The sequence below is a fragment of the Mauremys mutica genome, chromosome 2 (genome assembly GCF_020497125.1).
Source record: "Mauremys mutica isolate MM-2020 ecotype Southern chromosome 2, ASM2049712v1, whole genome shotgun sequence".
In the NCBI taxonomy this organism is placed as follows: Eukaryota; Metazoa; Chordata; order Testudines; family Geoemydidae; genus Mauremys; species Mauremys mutica.
This window is the reverse complement of record NC_059073.1, coordinates 109593805-109620903: the sequence shown is the minus strand read 5'-3', so window position 1 is coordinate 109620903 and position 27099 is coordinate 109593805. Positions and strand designations below refer to the sequence as shown.

The 27099-nt window shown below is 41.0% G+C and overlaps 1 long non-coding RNA gene across 4 annotated transcripts in view; it reads left to right on the top strand.

Moving 5' to 3' along the window:
* The window catches only part of LOC123365390, a 340326-nt gene that overhangs the window by 264629 nt on the left and 48598 nt on the right, over positions 1 to 27099 (top strand). For all 4 annotated transcript variants that reach the window (XR_006577558.1, XR_006577556.1, XR_006577557.1 and 1 more), the window contains 2 exons: positions 21326 to 21511; positions 21753 to 21839. This is a non-coding gene — a long non-coding RNA (uncharacterized LOC123365390). The remainder of the gene's footprint in view (positions 1 to 21325; positions 21512 to 21752; positions 21840 to 27099) is intronic.

Here is a 27099-nt window from a genome sequence, read left to right as displayed (position 1 = left end):
TAATTTGGAACTTAAGGAAACTGGGCTGTAGCCCAGTGCAACCTCAGGATAAGAAATGTGCTATATTAGCTGGCATTTGCAACAGTTCTCCCTATGAGTTCTTAAAAGATGTGCTGCCAGATTTTCTCCCTCTCTCACTAACACACACAACTAAGAAATATGCTATTGGCTAAAAGCACAAGGCTAAGGGTATTGCAAAATTATTACTGGTTTGTTTTTTATTTTTATTAAGGGAGGGGCTAAAAAGGTGAGAGACCAGAAAGGTGAGAGACCAATCATGTATATTAATTTGCTTCCCAGAAAGAAAAAAACCTCTCCTAGACCTAGGACCCTGGTTGAACTTTGACTCTGAGTACTCATCTCACAGCACTGCTGCTTCCTAGGCCTGCATTTGTTTTCCCATATGAAAAATATCACAGTGCCAGCTACCTCTATGTCCATAAAGGGAGCTCAAGGTATTAAATATGAAAATGATCAAGATCTTCACAAACTGTGTACTCCCTTCACCACCTCCACCCACCTAAAAAACCCTAATTAAAAAAATTAAAATAAAAGCAAACACAGAAAACCATGTTTTCTGCCTAAACATAAAAATAAACAGTAAATAAAACAGAAGCTTGTGAGGATCAATGACTCTCTACGAATTAGTTTAATTTAAATGTTCATTCTCCCTGTCTCTTAGTTGGGTCCAAAACTCCTGTCAATATGCTTCACTCCCTGCTTTAACTCACAAATTCTTCTGACATTATCCTAAACCTCTCTCTAAATCTCTTGGGGCCACATCTATTCACTATCTGTTCTTCACTAGGCCCCTCTAGTTTTCCGGGTTTCCAGGGCTGCTTTTCCCTCAATCATTTGTCTTTGCTGCTGCTCCAAGCTTGCTTCTTGCATTGGAACACACTTTCAACCTGTGCTGCATTTTTAGTCATCAGTTGTGCTACTGTTTCAAGCCACTCCAGACCCCTCTTTTCCTTTTGGGCCCTTGTTTTAATTCTTTCTGGGCCTCAGTGCAACTCTCAAGATGTTCTCTGTGGCCTCTCCCACATCTTCACTCATCTGGCCTCTCTGGGCTTCTCTTAAAATTCATCTAATTTCATCTGATTAATTGTTTCAAGTTTCCTGCTGTTCTGATCCTATCTGACAGCTGGTTGGTGTCATCATGTCTTTATTCTTTACCACATCTTTAGCTGTTGGGTATTCATCAGTAATATTGCCGTCAAATGCATTGAATTTGCTGGTACCTTGTTTACATTTTCTCCATGACCTGCGCAGTTCTAGACGTTCACGTCTGGTGTTGCTTTCTTTGTAGTGATGTAAAGACAAATGAGTCTGATATTATAGCCAGACTGCCTGCCTGCCACCTGTTCTGTCTTTCTACCTCTCTCCTTTTCCACTTTGACTATAGCAGATGCTACCACAATCCCTGTCCTAAGCCTGGTCTACACTAGGCGTTTAAATCGGTTTTAGGAGCGTAAAACCGATTTAATGCCCAACCCGTCCACACCAAGAGGCCCTTAATATCGATATAAAGGGCTCTTTAAACCGGTTTCTGTACTCCTCCCTAACGAGAGGAGTAGCGCCAATATCGGTATTAACATATCGGATTAGGGTTAGTGTGGCCGCTGATCGACGGTATTGGCCTCCGGGAGCTATCCCACAGTGCACCACTGACCGCTCTGGACTGCAATCTGAACTCGGATGCAGTGGTCAGGTAGACAGGAAAAGCCCCGCGAACTTTTGAATATTTCCTGTTTGCCTAGCGTGGAGCTCCGATCAGCACGGGTGGCGATGCAGTCCGAAATCAAAATAAAAAAAGAGCTCCAGCATGGACCATGCGGACGTGATCGCTGTAAGGGCAGGCAAATCCGTTCTATCAGCGCTCCGTTATAGAAGATGAAATTCAGAATCATTTTTAAAAATTCTCCAGACAGAACCCGGAAGTTCCAAGGGGCGGGGGAGGCTGCGGGAACTATGGGATAGCTAGGGAATAGCTACCCACAGTGCAACGCTCCAGAAACCGACGCTAGCCTCGGACCGCGGACGCACACCACCGAATTAATGTGCTTAGTGTGGCCGCGCGCACTCGATTTTATAAAATCTGTTTTACAAAACCGGTTTATGCAAATTCGGAATAGTCCCGTAGTGTAGACGTACCCTTAGATTCCATTCTAATTTCCTAGTCTTTTCATTCTCCCTGTCTCTCCTCCCCTCTCCCTGGTTGATGCTTCATCAGTGGTTTGGGCTGCCAAAGCACTCTTTAAACCCGCATATAATTCTGTTTTGAGCTTGGAAACTCTGCCCAATGGTCCTTTCAGTTCTCCACCTTTTTGTTTTCTGTCTTAAATGAATTGAAATAGACATGGAAGGGGAAGGGCTCGGTCTAGACTTACAAAGCAATTTCCCCTTCCCGAAAGGGCAGAGCACATTTCCTTCCAAAACAACCTGGCTGGGAAGTCACAAATTTCTTGTCAGTGCTGCTTTTTTTTCCTCCCTGAAAGCTGTTGAGTCAAAACATGACTGTCAAGGCTGACCCAAAGGAACGTGAGTGTGGGTATGAGAGTGTTTCCCTTCATTCTTCCTTAAAACCAACAGAATGGGGGAAAGAGAGATCTGGGGGAGCATTCATATATGTGAAGGTTAAAAGGTAATGGGAAAGCATATAATCCTGGCACCCCTCCACAGAGAGACTGGCTCATGGATTGATCTTGCACTCAAAGTGCCTTGCAAGGGTTTATTCTGACCAGATAGTATAAATATTAGAATGACTGTAAGGAGGGGGAAAGCTTAACAAATAGGAGGCTAGTAAGCATGCAGGCAAGGCTGATTAGTTGCAAAGACTTTTCCTTAGCAGGAAAGAGTTAGTTTGTGGTTTTTACTTTAACCTCTCTGATGTTACTCTCACTCAAGGATAAGATACTTTTTTTATTGCTTCTCTAAATGCAGTTGTGTTAGTTAACTTACTTAATTGTAGTGTTGTGTCCTGTCACGGATTTTAATTTCAAGGCATCCACTCTTACCTTGCTTCTCCCCTGCTCTGGGTATCACCTTTGTTAAAAAGATCACTTTATACATGAAAAATAAAGAGACATAACATCGAAGTTACTGAGTGTCTCCCCTCAAAATATTTTAGAGATCCTCTGTGCTTAGATATTTCAAAGATACTAAAGTCAATCTGATTGGAAGGGGAGAAAGGTTTAAAAAGAAAAAAATGTGGTTGAGATCTTAGTTCATCTAATATGTCTACTTAGATGCCCCTCTTCATCATTTAGGTTTGCTGTTTCAGTGGTGAAATTTCTGGCTTGGTCAGAACCTTGCAGGACTGAGTGGGGAGATGAACTGGAGTGTGACTGGATGCTGGCTGACTATTACATTTTGAGATAACTGCTGATTCACAGATTCACATTTTGCATTCACTGGAAAAATGAGGGTGTCTGGATCTGTTGGCCTGAAACCAATAATTAGAGTGGAGTATCTGAATAGCTGGTTACCATCTCTGAGTTTGAAGCAGCCTGTATTTGTGTGTGGTGCATAATTGAAATATCACCATATCCTACAGCAATAGTTCATGACTACTATAGGTACTCAAGGTGCTTTACAAATATTAATTAAGCTCACAACACCCCTGTGAGTTAGGTAAACATCATCCCTATTTAGTAGAAGAATAAACGGAGGATCCACCCTTTTGCTTTATTCCAGCAGTGACCGTTCACCAGTCCCAAAGGCAATGGGGCCAGAGGGCTTGCCTGTTTTCCAGACCCTTTGATTAGAATTCCAAACTACAGACATTTTTATTATGAGATGCTACACAGGCTTGCAATGTATATAATTGTTTAGCATGCATTCTTTTTGAGCTCTTTCAGTTGCATCTTCTGCTGCTATTGCAGCATTTGGTTAATTCATATGAGACAAGTATCAAAGTCAAATGTTCTTACATGTTTAGCAGACTAGGCGTTGGACTAGTAGTGAGTATGTGATCTCTCTTGTTTCCAAGAAGGCTAAGGAGCTCAGCAGATTTGAGCAAATTATTGCAAGTGGGGCTGATCCTAGTACAGCTTCATGGTTGTGTTGAGGCTTTTGATGCACCAAGGCGATAATTATGCACTTTGACAATGGCTAGTAACTGCCGCAGTGGGTTTCTGTTAGTCACCACTGGGGATATCAGCCCATGAAAAAAATAAGTTAGCGTTTTAATTTTTCAAGTGGGTGAGCATCATTCCTTCTTATCTTGTCTGATGATACATTTACAGTGTTCTGATGCAAAAAAATATGATTTACCTGGCACAAATTTTAATTTGGGACTTTTTTGCATCCTGGGGTCTGATGTTGCAGGAGGCAGGACAAATCCACAGAAAAGTTGAAGATGAGAGGCAATGCAACAGTGAATTTCTGTTGCTCAAATCCGTACATTGCTAGTAGTAGTAGTTATTGGATTAATCAGAAAGCCCCAAATGGATGGAAATATAGGGGTGATTGTTTTTAACTAATAAGCTGTTTTTGCTCTCTGTGATCTAGCAGGTAGGACAGTGCAGTTACAGTTAAGAACCCTGGGTCATATTTACAGCTTTGCCAATAGCCTGCTATATGACCTTTGACAAATACCTATGTCTCCCTATTTCTCAGTTTCCCCATCTGTTAAATTGAGATGATACTTAATCTCTGCTTATTATCATAGTTGTTAAACAGTTGTTACTATTACTATTATTATTATTTTCTCTAACATTGAACTTCACTTCACTTCCCTTTTCTCCTTCACCTATCTATTCATGGGCATTTCACACCAGTGCTGATCATTATTCAACAGAGATGGATTCAAGATCACGGATAATATGAGGCATGCAAAGCCAATTATTTTCATTACTTCGCCCAGAAAAGTTTAGTCCAGATGCAGCCTCTGGTTTGAAGTTTTAGAATCCTTTGCTTTGCTACTGACATTTAAAATTAATACGTCTGTTAGTCTATAAGGTGCCACAGGACTCTTTGTCGCTTTTTACAGATCCAGACTAACACGGCTACCCCTCTGATATTTAAAATCATTGTTACCTTTCATATATCTTCTCCCAGATGTAGCATTCATATCCTGCTATGCTAAATCCTTTGTGGATAGGCTATGGTACATAATGTTTTCTAGCAGTAGTCTTTTAAAGACAAGGTATTTCACCAGGAATTAAATATAGTGGTTTCCCACTAACATTCAACAAAGTAATCATTAAAAAGTAGCCAGCATTTATTGTTTCTTTTTGAATTTCTGTCATACTTTGCAAAACAAGACTTGTGGATGTTACACTACATCCAAACCCTCATCTTAGGTCTGTATGTTTTATGCCTAGCTGAAGTCAGCGTGAGGAAAAATAGATGGAAAGCGCTACATTTTTTAGCTTCACAATTGCATCTACTATAATAACCTGCAACTAACCTGCCTCATAACCCCTGCCAAATATTTACTGGCAGACTGCTGATGCAAGTGAAAGTTAAATAATTCTGTTTCTTCCAGGTGTATTAGTGTAGGTAAATGTGGTTCAGGATTTTAAGTCTCTACACAGCAAATACTTCATGTGGCCAAGATTTAAAAAAAAAGAAAAAAGAAAAGAGAGACTTTGAATGCCACACATTGTTGGGTGCACAACTTGCTACATCTACTTGTTTCAAAAATGCTGAGCAACTATCCCCCAATAATCAGGTCCCTTTGAACTACCTCATGTGGGACAGCCAAAATTACTGGTCACTTTATCAAATCTTGATCTATATTTCTAGCTATAGTTCCAAGAAAATTCCCCGAATTAAGAAAAATTACAAGAATCTTATAATTCCATACACAAGGATTCTATAGTGCTGTAATATACTTGGAAGGTCTATTATACACTCATTATTATTATTTAGGACCAGATTGTGTAGTTTGTACACAGAACTGTGCTAAAGATATGGGGAGCTAGGGTAAAAATTGTTGCTAGCAATGGGGGGAGCATCCTTTTCAGATTGTGTTGCTTGCTTCCTCTGTCTATCGAAGCCAGCTCTATGGCTGGGCATGGAGGAATGAGGCCTATTATAGCATGGGTACTTGGACCCTGAAAGCCCCCTTGTTTCAATGCTGGTGTGACCCGCTGGCAGCCCGCTGAGGAGCGGCAGGTATGTTCCTGCTTCAGTTTCCCCTTATGGGTTATTAATCAGTTCAGTGAGGCTTGTATATAGTGAACAATGCCACTTCAGTGGTCTGGTTTATTTAATCAAAGGCTGAACAGACATGCAAACAAATGTTCGCCCGTAGTGTCCGTTAACATTAGTCTGTCTGCCTCACCTGAATCCAGCTGTCTCTTCTATCCAGGCTCTTCACCAGTAATGCCCTCTTGACTTGGAACACACTGCTGGAGTCTGGCCTCCTGCAGTCACCTGGGGAAGGGTTCCCTCTCTGGATTCAGGGACCCTGCAGAGGGTTTTCTCTGGAGTGATGTGTAGTTCCCCAATGACCTGGACCTCTTGCCACTGTCAGGTGCGGTCCTTCTGCTGGGACAGGGCCTTCCTAGGGCTTTGCCACTCATAGCCCTTTTGGAACCATCTCCCTCCAGCAGCTCCTTTCAGAGGTCACCTTTTCTGGTGAGCTCTCTAACCAGTTCTTCTGTAAAGTCCCTCTCCTTAGGAGCTTCCTCGCTGTGTTCTGGGGCTTCCTGTCTGAACCCTCATAACCCTTTATAAGGCCCAGATGTTCCTTAACTAATTAACTCACATCCAGCCACCTAGGTAATTAACTGTTCACAGTTGGATCTGGCTTGTCTTGTTCTCCTTAGCGGAGCCAGTCACAGGTTGGCTGGTCCCTGACTTCCCTGAAAGGGCCTGCCCCTAGGACAAGGACATAGCACCTAGCACTCTTACAACTCCTGCCTCCATTTCCCTTTCCCTTTGTGCGATTTGCAGCCCAGGGATGATAGAAAGTAGCAGTGGCTGTGTACCTCTCTTGTATGTGGTTCTGGCACAGTGGGTGCAGTTGGAATATGATTGGATCTGGAGTGAGAGTTCAGGTCTATCTCTGTTCTGCTCACATCTCTCTCTTTCAGGCTTCTCTTTCACAATTACACGTGCTCAAAGTTTCAGCACATTTCTGTGTGTGAATTCCAAAGTTTCTGGGAGACTTCTATCCACAGCCTTCTATGAACAGCCTTTGTTCACACCCTTCACCTCAGCCACAAACTGCTGTATTGACTCAGTTTCTTCCAGTACTGTAACTTTATTAATAAAAGGAACCACACTCCATTGGGTAACTATGTAGCTATGTACAACATGGATAGAATTGGGAGTTAGGTGGCTTACTTACATATACGTATTATTTTGTGGCAGCACAATCATTTTCTTTTAAACAAGTGTAATGAATAATTTGCCTTCACAAAACTGGATTTATAGTAGATGGAACAACACACGGTGTGGCAAGGACAGAAGGTGTTTCTGGAGGTGAAAAGGCTTACGCAGAGGAATTCTTTCTTTCTGAAGTTCCAGGAGCCCACCTTTTTTAATAATAAACAGAGTTTTCCCAAGGTATTTAAGTGTAATTTACTGGAAATGTTTCAGATGAGCATGGTAACATTCATTAGCCCTTGAACAGGAGACCATACAGATGTTCCTGCCTTCTAAAAGAGAGAGGGTGTGTGTATAATATTGGACTGTTGAATGGTCTGCTGCCTTTTGGGATATGAGTGAACCAGTTTTTTTTGTAAAATCAAACTAGCTTGAGAGCTTCCTTTTGGATGTGTAGCCAAACAGACCTTTGGAAACTTTAGACGTTTGCTCATCTCTAGTTTCCAGATGCTCCCCGACTGCACTAGCCCAAACGTAAGCACACATTTTTGTTGTTGTTGTTCAGGATTGTTGTTGTATTTTTGCTTTCTGTGTAGCATGGACTCAAATTAAATAGCCAGCTTAAATTAATAATATTTTGAGCAAAGCACTAGCTCTAGTGGGTGCTAACAAGTATTGTAAAGGTAATGGGCCAGCCTCATCCCTAATGTAAATCCATTTACATCAGTGGTGTTCCACCAGGAATGGAGTTAGCTCTTCGTTGTTTTTATGCCCATGGTGTTTTCATCTATGATTTATTTGCTTCACTTGTGAGAAAGATGCTTCCTCCTTTTTGCTTGTTTCCTGACTTTTAAGGTCATGTATTTTTATATCTGTCTCTTTGTCTGTGTGGGTGGGCATGTGAGAGTCTCCGTCTCTCTTCTCCTTATGTAATGTCAGATGGAAGTTTAGAACAGTGCACTGCAGAAAGCCAACCCACATCCTTCACCCACACAGCCTGCGAAGCAGTTACACCGACATCAATCAGGGAAAACCCTCAGACTACATGCACCGTTGGAGCAGGTGCATGAGGGTTCATGGCTTCATCATGTGACTGTCATACTGCAGTGTATCACTTACTGCTGTCTGTTACTTTATCTATACACAACAGGCCTATTTACCTACATAGTAAATGAAATACGTGACCTAAAACTTGCAGACACTCTTGAGTTCAAATTATGCTGTCCCTTCTTTCACATATTTGGAAGAATGTTCTTTCAGTACATTGCTGCGGAAGCATCAGGAAAAAAAGCTGCATAGCACCATTGCCTTAAAAGCAAGTTTTGCAGAGGGAAAAAGCAAAACCTAAACTACATAGAGGGGGCAGAGGGCAACTGTTACAGACTGAGGAAAGACATATGCAAAACTAAGCCAAGAGTCTGAGAGATACAAAGAGCAGATATTATACTGGGGAGAAAAGATGGTACAAATGATGTTATACCAATGACAGTAAAAAGTGAGTAATGCTTTCTGGAATCATTCAAAGAGTTTCTGAATTTAATTCTTTGGGTACTAGAATTTCTGCCACAGAATGGATGTGAATGGCTTTTTAAATTATGGTGTATAATATAGACTGACTACTGCTGCTGTGTTAGTTTACATTCAGCCTTTTCTATTTAAAGCTGATAATGCACTCTGTTCTTTTTCCTTTTAATGACCAAAGTAAATTACTGCCCCGAGCTCTGGGTCTGATCAGCCAGTGTGAGAAAATATTTAGCAGAGCAAGATTTCTAAAACGATGCTTGAATGAATGTGGAGCAGTGACATGCTCTCAGTGCCATGTCCGGAAACTTCCCTTTGTAAACGGGAATGAAGAGGCCAGGAATAAGTCTAAATCACAAAATAAGAAGAATCCAGAATGAACATATTTTTGTGATTTGGCATTTGTGACATATGAACACTAAACTGTATAAAAATTAACTTAATGAAACTTAATACATTCTTCCTCACAAAATGGAGAAACTGGCTTTCCCAGTTCTACCTGCTCTGGAATACGTTGTGCTGAAGACTGTGAGTCCAACTTTTGTTCAGTTACACTGAAGTAAATCTGGAGTAATTCCATTGACTTCATTTGGCTCTATGGAAGTCAGTTCCTCTGTACTTACATGCGTATGTATGAGAGAAGAATTTGGCTCTGTGTCTGTTGCTATAATTTTATATGGGATATTAATATAGAATCATCTTCCCAAATACATATAAGGGGTAAACATTGGAACAAATTGTGCCTGGCACATGTTCTGGTGTGCAGTGAGGAGGAAAATCCAAGGAACCCTTAGGCACTGGATCCCTGGAGTGGAAGATGTGTTCCAGACTAGTGTTGCTAGTGATTCTGAGTAGATATCTATCACCGTGTGGGGCCAGAGCCATGGCTTTGTCACCCCTCTCCATACTGGCTGGGATTGGAGGGGGGCACATGCTGCACTCTCTGAAAGGGTGGCGCAGCAGCAGCCATCCATAGGAGCTGTGGGAGGTATTGTGCCTGCCTGTAGCATGCTGCCTCCCAGTGCTCCTGGAACAGGATGCATCTGTGCCACCCTTCAAGGTGCAGTTGAGCCCTTTCCTTTTTGCTCTGTCCCTAGTTGCTGTGACTGGCTGCGATATCTGCTGCTGCTGCTTTGCAAAACAGAGCTGAAGGAGTAAAGGGCGTGTGCTAGGCAAATAAGAGAAAACGTTCTTTTTTAAAAGAAATACAACGTCCAGTGATTTTTCTTGCATTTAAGCTGGAGGGTGCGAGTTGTAAAATAGTGGCCAGGTAGGGTACATCAATAATCGCTGGATAAACTTTGACTAGAAGAAAGAAGATAAATTCCAATCCCTTAAAAATAAATAAATGTAAGATACCATTTAGTATCCCGAATTGGTGTACAGATGGAGATGTAAAAAATTGACAGTGTGCATTTTTAAACAGAACAGTTGAAAAACAGTTCGCCTTTAATTGACCTGCCAAGGTATTCTTGGTTCTGTGTTTTGCTTGTTACAGACGGTAAAGTATCAAGAGCCTAGAGCAGAGTGAGGAAAGCAGCTTATGCTCTACTTTGTGTGTTTCTTATAGTATGTTTTCAGCTGTAGAAGAGAAACTCAAGGCCCTGAACTTTGAAAACCTTGAAATTAAAGTTTTTCATGTTTAAGGCCACTCATGCAGGATATTCTGCTAACTTTTTCTGAAGTGTCTGGAACTGGCCACTCTTGAAGACACAATGCCAGACTAGTTGAACCACTGGTCTGATTCAGTTCGGCAATTCCTATATTTTTATGTTTGCGAGTAGCTCGGTGTCTTCACTTTTCATACGCCAAAGCCACATTCATTGCAGTGACCATGTTGAAAGAGCAGAAGGTGCATTCCAAATGTTTATGATAACTTTGCACAAGTGATGTTCTCTGGGTTCAAGCAGTTCTCAACATAGGAGAATAGCCATGTGATGGTCACACAGGGTCACAATGTGATTGGCTTTAACAGGTCTGTTTTGCTACTTCATCATACAATTTAGGTATGTCTCCTAATCAGGTTTTCCACACAACTAGGGTGGAACTGGCTGGTTCAGATGGCAGGAAGAGCTAAAAAAGAGAATAGAATATTTGTTAGGATTGATAGTGTTAATGAAAATATGAAAGGAAAGAAGAAAAGCCACATTTGGAGAGGAACGTGTGACCTGACAAATATGACCCCCTGGATTTCCCCTAAATTTCTGTCTTTGAAATCAAAGCTGGCTTTAATGTGCACCAGGTGTCGTCAGGGTGTTTTGATTCCCTTCAAGCAAGGGAATGAGCCTTACAGTTTCAGCATCTGCACATCTGTGAATATCAATGGCAGGGTGTATTCTTGTTTAGCTCATAGCCCAGGAGGTTCAAAGGGCACGAACAATTTAATAATTGATCCTGTTAGTTGCACTGGAGATTGGCAACCACAAAACTGTGCTCTGCTGTGCACAGGCTGTGGTCTGTTTATTCCCTCCCCAACCTTTCCAGTGCCCATCCCTTGCATTGACATGCTTAATCCCATCTTAACTGTCTCAGTAGCCAGACAGAACAACAGGAAAGCTAGGAAGATGGCAGCAAAGCCAGAATTTTAAAATTGTGTAGCAAAAAAATAAAAATGGATATTATCAAAAACATTCATTATTGATATTAAAACAGTATGTTTAAAACATGAGTTGTGATAAAACTAGGTATTCTGTAAATGTAGATTACAGTTAAATCCTGTGGAAGGACAGGATGGCATCTTAAGATGAATGGTTCTTTGACGCCTATCGTGAGGTTGGCAGTCTTGCCATTTGTCACTCTGTTTCTAACCTTTTCTTTTTGCTGCAGGTTGGGAAGACTGTGGCAAGGTGGCTCTGATATCATCTAGAGACCTCCAGATTTCCTTGGTTTCTCTTACTCTTGCTTTCAGCCTGGGTCTTGCATGAGACTGCACTGTTGTTGTTTTTTTGGTGATTGAGCTCGTCCTGTGAAAGAAAGATCAGGTGTGCTTGTACTTTTGGTTCTGTCAAAAGACTTAGTTGTTGTTGACCAAAAGGGTTTTGACCTGTTTGTGGACCTGTTTCCTTATTATGAGCCCAGGCTGATGGCGGAAATAGTGTGATGAATTAGTGAGATCATTATGTAGAAAACATGCATCTGTTTCTCTTTATTGTGTCAAATTCTGACAGAGATCTTTGCTTTCAAAGAACTTGGCCTAAATCATAGATTAGATGAGACCAAGTTAGCTGGAGTCCTGCCTAGATAAGATATAAGTGAGGCTTGTAAGTTGAAACTATGGCAGAGTGGCCCCCTGTAACAAGGCACTGGTCCTTTGGGGAGGGGAGGACATTTGCAGACCAGGATGTCTGTTATAGGGACATAGTCCCTTTAAGGCAGGAGTTTTTTTTAATTTTTAGTCATCAGCTGGAGCATATGATTGATGGTTCAGGAGACTAGGAATATGACTCTGAGTGGACAATGTAAGAAGTAGCTAGAGCTCAGCATGGAGGAAATTAGGTTTGTCAAACAACCTGGGCCGAGTTCTCCAGACAGGAAGCCTGGAGCATAGCCGAAAGAGGACCTCAAGGAGTGGAGAAGTGTCCAGTCTGGGAAAGTCTGTAAAGAAGCCTAGAACTGAGCAGGCCATGCAGGAATTGATGCAGGGAAAAGGTGATGCAATCATGTCAAGTGTATTGGGCAGTTGCTGAATATATAGGGTCCCAGGACCAGAACCCAGAAGAGAAGGGGGCGTGAGTTCCTATATAGTGACATCTGGAAGTGGTGGGCATAAACCTCTAAATTCAGGGGAAGAAAACTAATTGAGCCCTAAAAGAGAGACTACAGAGTTGGAAAGCCTAAAGAAGGCTGGGAAAGAACTTTCTAGAGCCCAGATTGGAGGCTAAAGATTGGGGCCTAAAGAGACTAAAGCCCATGGGAAGGTCTGTACAGAAAAAGGCTGGGAGGAAGATTGTTTAGTTGTTTTTCTCATTGGATCTACAACAACCTAGATCAGGGGTTGGCAACCTTTCAGAAATGGTGTGCCAGTAATACATTTTAACGTTGTTAGAAGGTCTCTTCCTATAAGTCTATAATATATAACTAAACTATTGTTGTATGTAAAGTAAATAAGGTTTTTAATTTTAAATGAAGCTTCTAAAATATTTTAAATTAAAATGCAGAGCCCCTCGGACCGTGGCCAGGACCCCGGCAGTGTGAGTGCCACTGAAAATCAGCTCGTATGCTGCCTTTGGCACACGTGCCACAGGTCGCCTACCCCTGGCATGAACCTAGATCTCTGAAAGACCTCTTCTCTCCCTGGTCATCAGTGTGGAAATGCCAGCTTTTAGGTACTTGTGCTAACATTCAGTAATTTAACTCTGTGGCCCAGTACAGTTTCATGGAGAACTCTTGATGCTGGAATTCTGCTGATCAGGGATCCAGCAGAGCCAGGGTGGTGGTGGTGTCATCTTCATCTTCTTCATCAACAGCTTCATGGCATGGTGTAAACCCAGCTGGCCTTTACCTGTGGATGTAGGTGTTTAGTTTATTTTGTAAGTCTTTCTTATTTAGATTGGCCAGCGTGATTTATGTAGTGTTTGGGAGGTGGGGTATTGCACTTGCACTAAGAGATCTTTGTACTGGGAGCATTTTATTAATTAACAGATAACGACACACTGACGCATACTGCTGTATCTTAATGCCTAGAGTTCCAAGACTGTCATTAGAGAAATAAAGTGTGTGTGTGTGTGTGTGTGTGTGTGTGTGTTAGTAATTATAATTGTATCAATAATTCTTATGGCACGATTTATCCCAATGTCCCTTTGATCTTTCAAGCAGACACCTTGTTACTGTGTAATTCAGCTTCAGAGGCTGGGCGCCCACAGAAGCTGACAGGAGCCATCCTGCAGATTAGCAAAGAGCATAACACTAAAATTTATTTGTATCAGTTTAAATACAACATAACAATGTGTATGTATAATTTGGAGGCTTAATATATAACAGTAAAGTAGCTCTGAAAAATTGTCATGAAAACTTATCAACCCAGACACAACATCTGTTCACCTGCATTTCCCTATAATGAGAGTTGATCATGGAAAAGAACTAGAGTGGTATTTTAATTGACCATCAAAATATGACTTGTGGAGGGTGAGGGGTGTGTGGGACTTGGCAAGGCTACAGGAAGGTATCCAATGACTATGGATTCTGTGGCTGATCATCATTACTGATGTTGATCACGTGTTGATTGAAAAGTAGAATCTCAAAAAGCCTTTCAAATCAGTCATTAAAGTCCAAAAGAATGGCTGGATTGAGGGATTTGAATTCATTCAAGCTTTGCTAGTGGAGAAATTGGGTTCAGGCTTGGATTGCTGGCATATGGTTACATTTCATGAAATACCATCATTAAATGGGGTTGAAAGGAGCCTTGAACTTGAGCCTGTATTATGGTAAACCTCATGTTGTCAAGTTTGATAGCTTGCCTTTAGACTGAGTTTAGAGTCCTTGTTAGAATAAACAGGCTTCAACTTCCTGTAAAATGTAGATCTTGTTCATTGAACTGAATTATTTTAAAGATCCGACAATTGTTAGAGGTAGTTTAGTAGACTGGATAATAAAGCCTGGAGTGTGTACGCAAGTTTGTTTGAATGGATGAGAGCAACTGGTCCCTCCTGCAAATACTATTGGAATGACTTTTTTTTTCATTTAAGTCACTTTTCATGCATTTGGTAAGCAGTAAGTAATATCCTAATATTACTAAAAGCTTCCGCAGGCTATCTTCAGCAGCAATTTTTGAGAAGTTCATGGGCCATTGCAGGGATAATGGAAGAGAAGGAACTTTGGGTAAGGATGTTTCAATATGCAAGACTAAAAGGGCTTTCTGCTACATTCCCTATTTTTAACCATCAGCTTCACTTCTTAATAACATACAATTCTGAATGTTTCATTTAAAGAAAAATATTTCCCAGAGACATTTCAGGCTAGAAGAAATAATAGTTCTTAATTTTTTGCCCTAGTTTATTATCTATTATCATTACCTGTGCTATTCAAAATAAACAAATATTTTGAAATCTTACCCTCTGCCCACGGCTATCTAATATACCAATCTGATTGATGAGTGAAATGAGTGAATCCTCTGTGTTTGAATGAATGAATGTAGGTGTGATTATATTTACAAGTATCATAGTTGGCATTCTGTGCATATTTTGCTTTTGATTCTTTGATTCTACTGTCCTTGCAAATCACTATACAGTTGCAAATTAACCCATAAGATGATAGACATTAATGTATGGCACTGAGTTCATAAATTAAAGTACGATGCCAGTAGATTTCCATGTACATTTTCCCAGTTGGCAGAGTTAGTAAGAATACCACACGTGCTACACTAGGTTATATTTGCATAATGAGTTATTTGCTGTACTACATTTAAAAAGTCTGATCATTTTCTGTTCACATTTCAAATAGCTGGTGTAAAAGCAAACACCACAATGCACAGCTGTTTCTCCTGCTATCCCACGGTAGTGAGGTGGCGTGGCCTCCCTCAGAGGCGGATGCGGAGGAAACGCCGCAAGTTACCTGGTGGGTGGAACAAGGAGGTCCATGCCCCGCATGCCGGAAGCAGAGGGGCGGGACAGGAAGAGGAAGTCTAAAAGACCGGCCAAGCAGCTCTGTCAAGAGGGAGCTGCCGAAGGAGACAGATGCTTCTTCCCCGCTGTTGGAGTGGGACGCCAAGGAGAACTGCTGCTGCCTAGATGACCAGCCTGAGCTTCCAGAGAGCCCTGCCATTCCCGATGCTGAGGAGCTGCTACTGCTGCTCTTGGCAGAGTATCCTGGGGAGACTGAGGATGACCCCTGGATGCAAGTACACCTGAGGGGGAGAATAGGAAGCAGCCCAGGGGAGTGAGACTACTGTCTGGCTGTGGTGCCACTGGTCAGCGTCTTGCGGGTGGAATCCCAGCTGACCCAGAGGCAGACCACTTTGCCACTGTTTAGGACCCTGGGTTGGGCCATGGTGGAGTTGAGCAGGCCCGCATCCCCCCTGCCAGCCCATCCCTGGGGTGGCAGTACTCTCCCTCCTTAGGCCAGGAGGCCTGTGCTTCTCGGGAGTCCCTACTGGAGCCTCAGCAATGTTGCTTGGCGCTCGCCCCTGTCGGAGCCCCTAGACTGGGCGGATAAACTGCTCCAGCTCTGCCTACCTGCAGGCCAGAGCCTTGACTGCTTGTTTCCCTGCCATGCTTGAAGGCCGGGGCCCATTGAGAACTGCTAATTCCTCCCTTTGTTTTTGCTTCATTTGGGAGAATACTCTAGCAGACCAATCTGCGAGGAGGCATGGCCTCCCTTGGAGGTGGAGGGACAGCCATGCCAGCTTACACCCACCAACCAGGAATGAAATTTAAAATGCATGGCAGTGTTAATTATTTTTGTAAGTTTAATGTGTAGCGTTAATAGGTGTTATCCCAGTGCTCATTCAGATACTTGTTCATGTCCCCACACACAAGTGCCAAGAATCTATTTCATGAATGCCGATACCACTCAACATGAAAAAGAAATACTGGGCTATCCTGTCCTTAAACTCTTAAAGCTTTAACATGTGTTTATTCTGGTATAGCTGCCTATGGCAATTCCTTTTAAATCAATGTAAGTTTAGGACATAATGTAATGGGGACGTGTTGGATGGGCTCGTTCACAAGAGAAGGCTGGTACAGCACTCAGTGCTGAATTGGTAACTGCACAGATAACTGACATGGTAGACGAGAAAGCGGATCTGTGCCAGAGTTAATATGTTTAAAATGTAGAAACATCTTAAATGCTTACAACTACTTTTGACCATTCCAAAAAACCTAAAGGCTTAGCCCAGAGTGAATTTTTATAACTAAGTTATCAATGTGTGAGTTCTTACAGTAAAGTAACAATCAGATACTGAAATGCTGGCATACCTTTGGCTATAGCAGCACTAGTGGATGAAGCAATAATAATGTTTTAATACACTGTATGAAAAGAGGATGTAGAGTGGATGGGTACATCTGTTGACAATCTTTCTTTTTAATTTGAAGCCACCTGAAGGCTCTAACTAGCTGAATAATAACCTGATCTCCATATGGTTTCCGTTCTTTCAGAGTAATAGCATGCAGAAAAAGAGTCTACTTTTAGCTCTGGCTTCTGTTTGCTTCTTTGTGAGTCTGAGAACGCTTCCTGTCTGCTTGGTGATAGGAAATGTAACCAAAACAGACTTAGATGAGTGACATTTCTCATGCCTGGCTTTCCACTTTGGTGACTTGTGTCAACGGGTACAGAGAACCCATTTGTACAAGCTGCTGCATGCATGCAGATAGAGATGGTGTCTTCAGGATGATTTGCAACTCATTTTTAACTAAAACTTTTATCTTCTTAGTGCCTCAGTATTTATACAGTAGAAATTATGGAGTATTATTCCCATTTATAATTCCTCTTGTACTCTAATCTCTCAACAGTTCTGTACTGTCACTTTTCAGTTGAATATAGGTTTGTGACTAAAGCAATTGAAAGGCACATTTTTTTAAATAAATGTAATTACATTTTAAAGCCACTTTTGCTTTAGTTAGAAAACTACACATGAAAAACAACTTTTCTCTTCTGCTTATATCTCTTAATTTTTCTTACATTCCCTTGCATGTGCCCTCAATTTCCTTCCTGTCCATATTTTCCATGTTCTCTCATGGTTTCCTGTTCATTATGGATACCAGTGGGTAATCATTTGCACTAAGAGCAGTCCTGTTTCATCCTAAGTGGGGGGAGGGGAGGGAAATGGCGAAATGGTAACCATTTTGAGTAAGGCTGAAAGTTTACAGGGATGCTGACAAACATCAGGAGACCATGGGAAGTGTGATTTTTAAAAAGTCCAAAACAACAGCAAACAGCCCCCAACATCCTACAGTCATGAGATTCTGATAACATGAGAACTGTTGACTCCAGAGTTTGTGAGAAGGGCCTTGCTCCACAATTTTAGTGTCTCCCCCCCCCCCTTCCAGTCACATAGGATTTGAAATGCTAATTCTCACTTCTAAAGAAATGCCTTGTATTGAATGTCAATACCACAGTAATTTAAGACGATTACATTAGAGGAAGAGGAGAAAAGAGACACATACTGAAGACTGTGGGGCAGTTTGTTTGGTATTAATGCTGCTGAATCACTGTGCAAAATGAGTGGACGGGCAAGCTGACGGTCTGTATCATTACCAACCTCTGTAGCTGTATCAGTCATCTTATTTAAATAGTTTATTAAATACGTTAATGTATAGAAAATAACATCCCTTCTTCTTCACCGTTGTGGAACCCCAGACTTGTATGGAGATGTGTGATTCTGTTGAATGTTGTTTAGGAGCTGGCCCCATGGCCTGCTCTGATGGAGCAACACAACTTGTGCCATTTTTACTTATCCAAAGGCAAATTTCCACAACATGCCTATGCCAGGGAGTATCAGATTTAAGGACTCCAAGGCAGCATCGTGGGCACGGAGTAATAGAGTTGACTTTTGGGTTGACATTTTATTAAACATTCTGGGTTTGGAAAATTTCAAAACCCCTGCGATTAAGAGGACATGCTGCATTATTATAGCCTCACCAATGCTTGCACTTTGTTTGCCAGTTACAGGATTTTGGCTGGGGCTGGGCTGGAGCCAATCTCCGTGACAGGAAACACTCCAGCCCTTTAGTGAATTTGAGCCCTCTGCCTGCCTGCCTGTCCCCAACTTGCCTTCCTCCTGGGACAGAATAACCAATCAGAGCTGTCGCAGATGGAACTGTCTCCCCCTTCTTCTCCCCACAGCAGCCGGAAGTTATTCTCAGTGGGAGTGAAAAGGGGGAGCGGGAACAGGGAACTAAAGGGACCGGTGGCTCTGCTGCCCCCTCCTCTTCTGCGGCTGGCTCTAGGATTTTTGCCACCCCAAGCAAAAAATTTGCCGCCCCAAGCTTCGGGAGTGCAACTGCCAAAGCGAAAAACAAACAAACAAACAAACAAAACAAAACACAAAAAAACCCAGAATGCCGCCCCTGGAATTGTGCCGCCCCAAGCACGTGCTTGCTTTGCTGGTGCCTAGAGCTGGCCCTGCCCTTCTGTGATCAATGGGGCAGCTTATTCGTTAAGCACGGAAAATATACAAAACATGTTTAGAGCACTCCTGTGTCATATTCTGTGCTTTGGTTTGGAACTCTGATTTGCTTTGCTGTCTTGCTCAATAAAGGAAGAAATATTAGCTCATGAGAATTTCAGCTTCTCTGGGTTCGTATATCATCAGTTAAAAAAACACCCCACACGATATGTAATGGATTCTAGAAACCTGAATCTATCCCACATGCAGTACAGAATCCAACCCTATGACCAGTGGTTTGGGTCCTTAAAAAAAAAAAGCGAAGCAAAACAAAACAAAAAAATTGCTTTCAGTCTCAGCAGAAGTGAATTATCTGTTTCTGAATGTGCTCAAGCAAGAGGTGTTCTACCTACAGATTCTTGTTAGAAGCTCCTCTATTGCTGTATATGCTAAACTATTTCTTTTGTGTGAATGGGCATGTATGTGTTTTTTTTCCTTAACCATTTTAATATTTGTTAAGGTCTTTTATTGTGGAGGGTTGGATATTTTACTGGTAACCTCTTTGTGTTGCATTCTTCATACTCTTTACCTTCAGGGCGATTGTTGCTGTCATGTTTCACCCTGAGCTGGGAATGCTGCATAGGGGAATGCATTGGATTAATATTTTAGTTCTTGATGCATTGTCCACCCACGTGCACCTGGCAAGGCAATAAGATGCAGTTGAGTCATAGTTTAATTATTTTGCTTGATGTGGAAAGTGGCAAGGTGCTAGATAGTGATTTTGATATTATGGTGCAGCAGAAGCTGCACTGTAGTTAAGGATGCATTAGAGAGTTTCAATCTAACAGTAAAAGGAATGGTGGATTTCTGATGTCAGTGAGTTTTAGTACAATAAAAAATTACATCATATGCTTTTTATATCAATTCTACCAACAGATCAGTACATCAGATTGTCACACGTTCCAGGCATATGGGAAGTTATTTTGCCTTAACACTGCTGAGCTCACTGTTAAGGTTTTTCATTAGAGTATGAATTTGATGAAGCTGGGATAGCTTCAGGACATCATGCCTTGAGTCAGTAGGTGATTGAGCTTTCGCTCCCTCCTTAAATTCATGTAATTTCGTTTCTCCCCATTTAAAAAAAAAACCCTCAAAGCTTATTTTTTGAAGCGTTCTTAAATTGCTATCACTGTTGTTGTTTCATTGCCTTGTTTTTATTCTTTTTGTTTACCCATGTTGTCTGTAATTTTGTGGAGGTTGGGGTGTTTTTGTTAATGAGGATTCCCTTTTTAGTGGCAGGGGTACTGTATAAATAAAATTGTTGTTATAGTGTTATTTCTGCTTTGGATTATTTGTTGGAGATGGAAGCAAAAGTCTTATGGGACATTGCAGTGTATTGCAGTTGTACTCAATATGAAGGTGAAAAGGAGTGCACCTGTCTTTCCCTTTAACTTTTTATTTCCCTGCTTGTAAGGTTTTGGGTTGATGGGGTATGCCCTGCTGCAAGCTTATCTGTCATTAAATGTAGTGTTTGTTGCTAATATATATAGTGTATTTCATGTGTGTGCACAATATAAATACATACATTTCCCATTTCTCTGAGAAGGTCTGTATAATTCATGTTGCTTGGATGGTATTAAATGATAGTGACAGATCACGTGGGTGTTATGGGTTTGACACAGCAGGAGGCGGCACATATGCATCTTCAGCATTAACGCAATGGACATCCATTCAGCAGAAGGGTGGCCAGGCCTTTCCCTAGGAAACATATGCCAAAACTATTATCAAAGACTACGTCATGGCCTGCAGCAAACTGGACAGGATGATAATGAGGCGGGAATTGTACAAGAGAGAATATGCGAGCATCCCATTTTATTACAACAGAATGTCAAATAAACAGATTATTTCGATGACTAGTATAATATTTGCTTGGTCAGCAACAATGGCATTTTGGTTTTTATCAGGTTTATACTACTGTTGTTTTACTTTTTGTTTACTTTGGCTGCTATTTTTTTAAATGAAACAGTAAACAAAGGGAAACATCTGAGATGCTGTAAAAAGTGCCGTGGACCCAGGACAGCTCATTATTTCTCCTTGAGGGGGAAATCTGTAGTGCACTCTGTGATGTCTGTGACAATGTGTAATGAGGCACTCCACTATGTCAAACCCAGAGTCATAATTCTGTCTTATCTGCTGTGATAATAAGACTTTTTGAACTACTGAACTCAACAGAAGTTATAGATGGAAAGGAAATGGATTGTGTTTTGCCACCTACTTCAAGTAGTCAGCGGCAGAGACCGGATAATTCAAATCAGTTAACCTTTTAGGACTATATATCCCAAATCTAATTTGGAAATCACATTGCTTGAATGTTGCCAAAGTTGCCTAATCCTCATTTTTCAGCAGTTTTCTCCATAGTGTTTGTACTGGAACCTCTCTCTCTGTCTCTGGCTGATCTTCTCGTATGTTTTTTGTTTTCTAAAGGTTTCCCTGGATAGGAACGAGGCCCAAAAGTCAAGCCAGTCTTCCTAAGTGAGGGACCTGCTCAGAAACTGCTCACTGAAGGACAGTAGGTCTTGCCTGTCGCTCTTGCTGTTATGGCAGGAGGTGTTGCAATGGTGACCAAGCTATGTCCAGGTTATGCCTTTCTTCAGATACTAAGGACTGCAGGTGAGAACCAGTGCTACCAAACTCATATTTCATTTTACTTTTTTTAAATCTCTCATAAACAAGTTAGCAATGCCAGAAATAGTGTTTGCTTTAAATTTATTTGCACTTATATTTCCCCCACTCATTTTATTCTGTCTTCATTTTTCTTGGTAGTTGTCTATGAATGCGGACTTCTGAATTCCAACAAGAGGTGATAGGAATTCCTTATGGGACTTATGATCTTCACTATTTTGTATCCTAGGAACTCCTTTATCATTAAACTTGAAATAGGCATTGGTCTGATATGCATCTTGGGTGATACTGCAACATGCTCCTGGCATATTAGCAGGTCAGTTTTACATTATTATTTTTACATTTCAACTGGGTCATGTCATTGCATATTAATGCAATTTTACAGTTAAAGATGAACATTTCAGAAACTACACTCTATGGGATTTAAAATGATGTAAATTGATTGCTGTTTAAGCATTGTCAGATGGGGAATTGAGCAGGAAAATGAGGAAGGAGACTTGACATATTTGAAAAAGCCCCTGAATTTTGAATTAATTTAATTTTACACCCGTTAAAAATATCTAGGTGGATATCTTCAAAGGTGTTCATGTGAAAATGCTAATTGTTGCTATTCCACCTAGAGCAGTGGAAAAACATTGTTATTCCCTCAAATATTTCAAGTCAATTTAGTCTTCTTTTATGTGGATAGGACAACTGCCTTTCTCTGGAAAAGATATTCTTATCTTTTGGAGGAAAAGAAAAACAGACTTTTCTTCAGCTGTTAACTTCCAGTAGTTTTCTTTCACATCTGGATTTTTTTCTGAATAACAAGTAAAGATTGGTTATGAACATCATCAGTTTTTGCAGTTTTTCCTTTAATTCATTTTAGTGCTCATGAAAGTTGACAGTTCCTGGATACACTTTTAGAGGAGGTTAGAAATGCATCATCTAGTGTTAATTTGATGACACTGGAGACATGCCTTCTGTTTATGGACAGAATAGGTTGAACCAGGGCTGTTTTGACTTATACAGTCCCCTTGATAGCCTTGTCTTCACTAGGAAACAATGTGTGTTCTTACTACACGTCAGCTAATATGCAGTAACTACAATGAGATAAAAATCTAGTTGCATTTTTAACATGCTAGCAGTTTGATCTTACCAGGATCTGCTAACGCATGTGAAAATTACAAACTGCCTTGTCGTCACTATCTGCCATTTTTGTATGCAGTGTTGTTGTAGCTGTGTTGGTCCCAGGATATTAGAGAGACAAGGTGGGTGAGGTAATATCTTTTATTGGGCCAACTTCTGTTGGTGAGAGAGACAAGCTTTCGAGCTTATACAGAAGAAGAGCTCTGTGTAAGCTCGAAAGCTTGTCTCTCTCACCAACAGAAGTTGGCCCAATAAAAGATATTACCTCACCCACCTTAACTTCAGTAGAATTTTACCACATGTTAGGTGTATTCCTACCATATGTGAACTTTTTGCCTAATGTGGATGCACCCAAAATCTCTCCATCCTGACCTGGAGATGTATCTCCTTTAGGGATTCAAAGACAGTGTAGTCCCCATGCTTGTTCTAACATTTGTCTGTCAGCCATGGTGTCAGTCTGTGATGAAGACACCTGACCACCATAAATGAGGCACAGCTCATTTTTCACAGTCCACCAAACTACTGTCTGGTTCTGACTTCATTCATCCTCCACTTGGGCTTGATCTGATTCTGTGACTGATAGGTGAAAGGTTTTATATTCAAATACTTATTTCCTAAGCCATCCAGTTTTGTTTTGTTTTTTAATCTTTATCACAAGAAAAATTACTGTTGAGTACTGGGATTCCAGGGTGGGAAAAATCTGGTTGCAATTCATTTTGTCAAATTATAAAAACAAGTGTCACTGGGCCCTATGCTTCTGTCAGAGAAGGTGAACAGTGACAAGTGCCATGCAGGTGTGTGGGGTTTTTAAAAAGGTGTGAAAATTATGAAATAGGCTTGGCTTTCTTGGATGGAGCAACTTGCATCATGGGAACTTGACCCCTTGCTTCTAGCCCTCCCTGCGTGACTTGTGTGTGCCCCACAATGCATTGTGAAAATGTACAAAAAGGAATTGTGTTGGAGGGTGGCACATGACTCACTGGGATACCTATCCATAGTGAATTGCACTTGGCATCAACACAAGCACTCCTTGTGAGTATGTGCAGCACTAACACAAGCAGTCATGTATAAATGCACATGCACGATCTACTAACTGCTGTGGTCTTAATGCTGATGTAATTGGCACAGACCAAAACTTGTAGTGTAGACATGGCCTAACTGTAGTGGATTCGAATTCTTTAGTGAGTGTAACACAATAAGCCTCTGGGAGGAGGAATGCAATTGCTTTATGAGGCTGAAAGAAAATAATGAAAATCTTAGAATTCTGCCTTTTTGATTAGAAGTCTGTTCTCCGATGAGCCTGATTTGAGTTCTTTGTGGTGCTAAGTGTCACTAAGGTAGAAACTAAGGAACAAAAGGGACAATTATGCTTCTGGAGAGAAGATCCTAGCTGAAATTTGAAATTATAAGAAATATCTTTGTATGTTGTGTTTTGAGTCTACTACTTTTTCAGGTATATTTCTGCATTGTAGGCATCGAAGGCCTGCACTAATATGCACTGAAATTAATGAGAGTCTTTTCATTTACTTTGACTAGGTCAGGTCCTAAGTAGAAGTAGTAGTTCATTCTGACTTGTAAGCCTGCAAGAAATAGCTATGCTAAATTTGGAAAGAAATATAGCAAAAGTAAGTCTTCATTACGGTACAGCTGAATATACAGCATGCTTAACCCCTGTCATTATGTATGAAGCTGTCAAATGCTAACAATAATGCAACATTAAATAGAATGATTTTGCACTGCAGCAAATATGAGCAATTGTTTTTGTTTTCCTCAGTGTATATACAGAGAGATATTTGAATTGTTGGTATATTATCAGAAACCGGGATCCAGAACTTGAAATAGTGCAAAATAATACCAATGCTACAAGCTGAAAACCAAAGCCTGTCAGGTATTATCACATCCACCCCCTTTTCCACTTTATTAGACCCAGAAGGAAATTCTTTCAAATGTTTGCTAACCTTCACTGAACAAGAATAGTGACTTAATAAACATGAATTTCCCTTGGGGAATTCTGCTGCATGGTGTTGGTTTTCCCCCCCTGCCAACATTTTGCCCACCTTGTTTTGAGTGTCTTTCAAGGAACAAAACTATAACACTGCTTCTTGATATTACAAAACTATCTCAAGGAGACAAGTTGCACTGTTATTTTCCCGGAAAAATAATATATTTACTTAATTAAAAATTAGACTAAATGCTACTTTGTTAAGCCCACAAGGAAAGTATATTTCTACTGTGAAGATTTCCCATTTGGAAATCTCAGACACTTTAAATACTGATACCATTTAACATTACAGGAAAAATGAAAAACTGTGAACTACTAGATATCTGTCAAACTGGACATTTTTAATTTTTCTCCAGCACATCCTACTAGCAGACTTGCACTGACTGTAGCCCACCTTTATAAAATGAATGACAGGAGGAATGGATAAAGGTTATTTACAGAAAGGAAGTCAACTTACAACTCTTTTTTCTCATTTTAATTCTAGTGTGAGATGTATTCTCGGCAGTTGCTTAGCTTCAGTCAGTGAAACCCCTTAATAGTAAGAACAGGAAATTGTTAATAATGTTTGGTTCATCTATCTTTCTTGTGAAATCCATGCTCAGTCATAGACTGAATACATGCCAGTTTTTCACTGATTTCCCTCTCTTGATGAATGCCCATCAGCCAGTGTACATAATATTTTGAAATAATACATATGACCCACCTCTTCTAGAATGCCATTTCATTTCTTTTCTCCTAACCTCTGAATGTGAAGGATTGGTTGTACTAGTTTGTTTACTGTGTCAGAGCTAAATAACATGTTAGTTTCCCTTTGCTAACTCATACTGCAGAGAAAAATTCTCCTCTTAATTGGTCCACCACTGCCTGAATCACTGTAAATAAACCTCTTACTCCAAGTGTATATACTGGAAAACTATGATGGTAAAGAATGAGTGCAACTGATGACATTTAATAGACTTGTAGGTTCTGTGTAAATAAACACAGCTGCATAAATTAAAATTGTGAAAATTCAATGGATGTCTAAGGATGTATTGGACAGTGTGACAATGGAAGTTCTACTGTGTTTAAAGACAGCATCATGGTATTTAGGTGTCTAAGTAACATAACAGATTCACTCCTCCTTCTGGCTGGTTGATAGTTGTATGTTAATACTCTACAGAGAATAGCAGTAATGAATTCAAAGCTATTATTTGTCAAATCATTTTAGCATCAGCTTTCTATCATGCTCAGATTTAACCCTACTGTGCATTGTTGTATTCATACAACAACTTTGTGCTGATTCCTGCTTAATTATCAAATAAGCAGCGCTCATTCTTGCATCCTTAGTGATTCGGCAGTTTATAGAATGGAGGTCATTATTACACAAGTAAAATCATGGTAGTATTCTGACTGCCAAAAAGGAAATATTATAGGTATTAAACTCCAGCATTTTCCCTGGTCTCCTTGAATAATTCCATAACATCTTATAAGGATCTTATTTCATTCAACTTTAAAAATGGCCACGCTCACTGAAATAAATAAATGCAGTGAAAAAGTCAATGTTATGTAAGTAGGCTAGTTTCACAAGGAATATTAATTTTTCAATTATTACACACCAAATTGATGAAGGAGACTATCCTTGATAATGAACACGTTTTTCTTCACTTGTCTTAAAGTGTACTATGAAAAGTGACTTAAATATGAGATTGTGGTATGTTGATTGTTTCTGGATGTGACTGGACAAAAGTTTGTAGCCATATTGTAACTCAAATTAACAAGCCCTGGGATAAACAACACAATTCTGTGTCCTGAAGCATCTAGGGCAGGGGTTGGCAACCTCTGGCACGCGGCTCACCAGAGTAAGCACCCTGGCGGGCTGGGCCAGTTTGTTTACCTGCCGTGTCAGCAGGTTCGGCGGACCATTGCTCCCACTGGCCGCGGTTCGCCGTCCCAGGCCAATGGGGGCGGCGGGAAGTGGTGCGGGCCGATGGATGTGCTGGCCGCAGCTTCCTGCCACCCCCATTGTCCTGGGACGGCGAACCGCAGCCAGTGGGAGCCGCGATCAGCTGAACCTGCCGACACGACAGGTAAACAAACTGGCCCGGCCCGCCAGGGTGCTTACCCTGGCGAGCTGTGTGCCAGAGGTTGCTAACCCCCTGATCTAGGGGTATGTTTACACTGCGTTTTAAAACCATGGCAGCAAGTCTTAGAGCCCAGGTCTACAGACTTGGGCTCATACTATATTGCTAAAAACAGCAGTGTAAACATTGTGCCTTGGCCTGGAGCTTGGGCTCTGAAATCCAGTCCCTTCTGAGGCATCAGAGCTTGAGCTACAGCATCTGCTCAGCTGTTTCTAGTGTTGTAGTGCTGGCCCCGTGAGCTTGAGTCTGTAAACCCAGGTTCTGATACTCACTGCTGCAGGTTTTAAAATGTGGTTTAAACATACCTTTAACGGACAGTTGCAAAG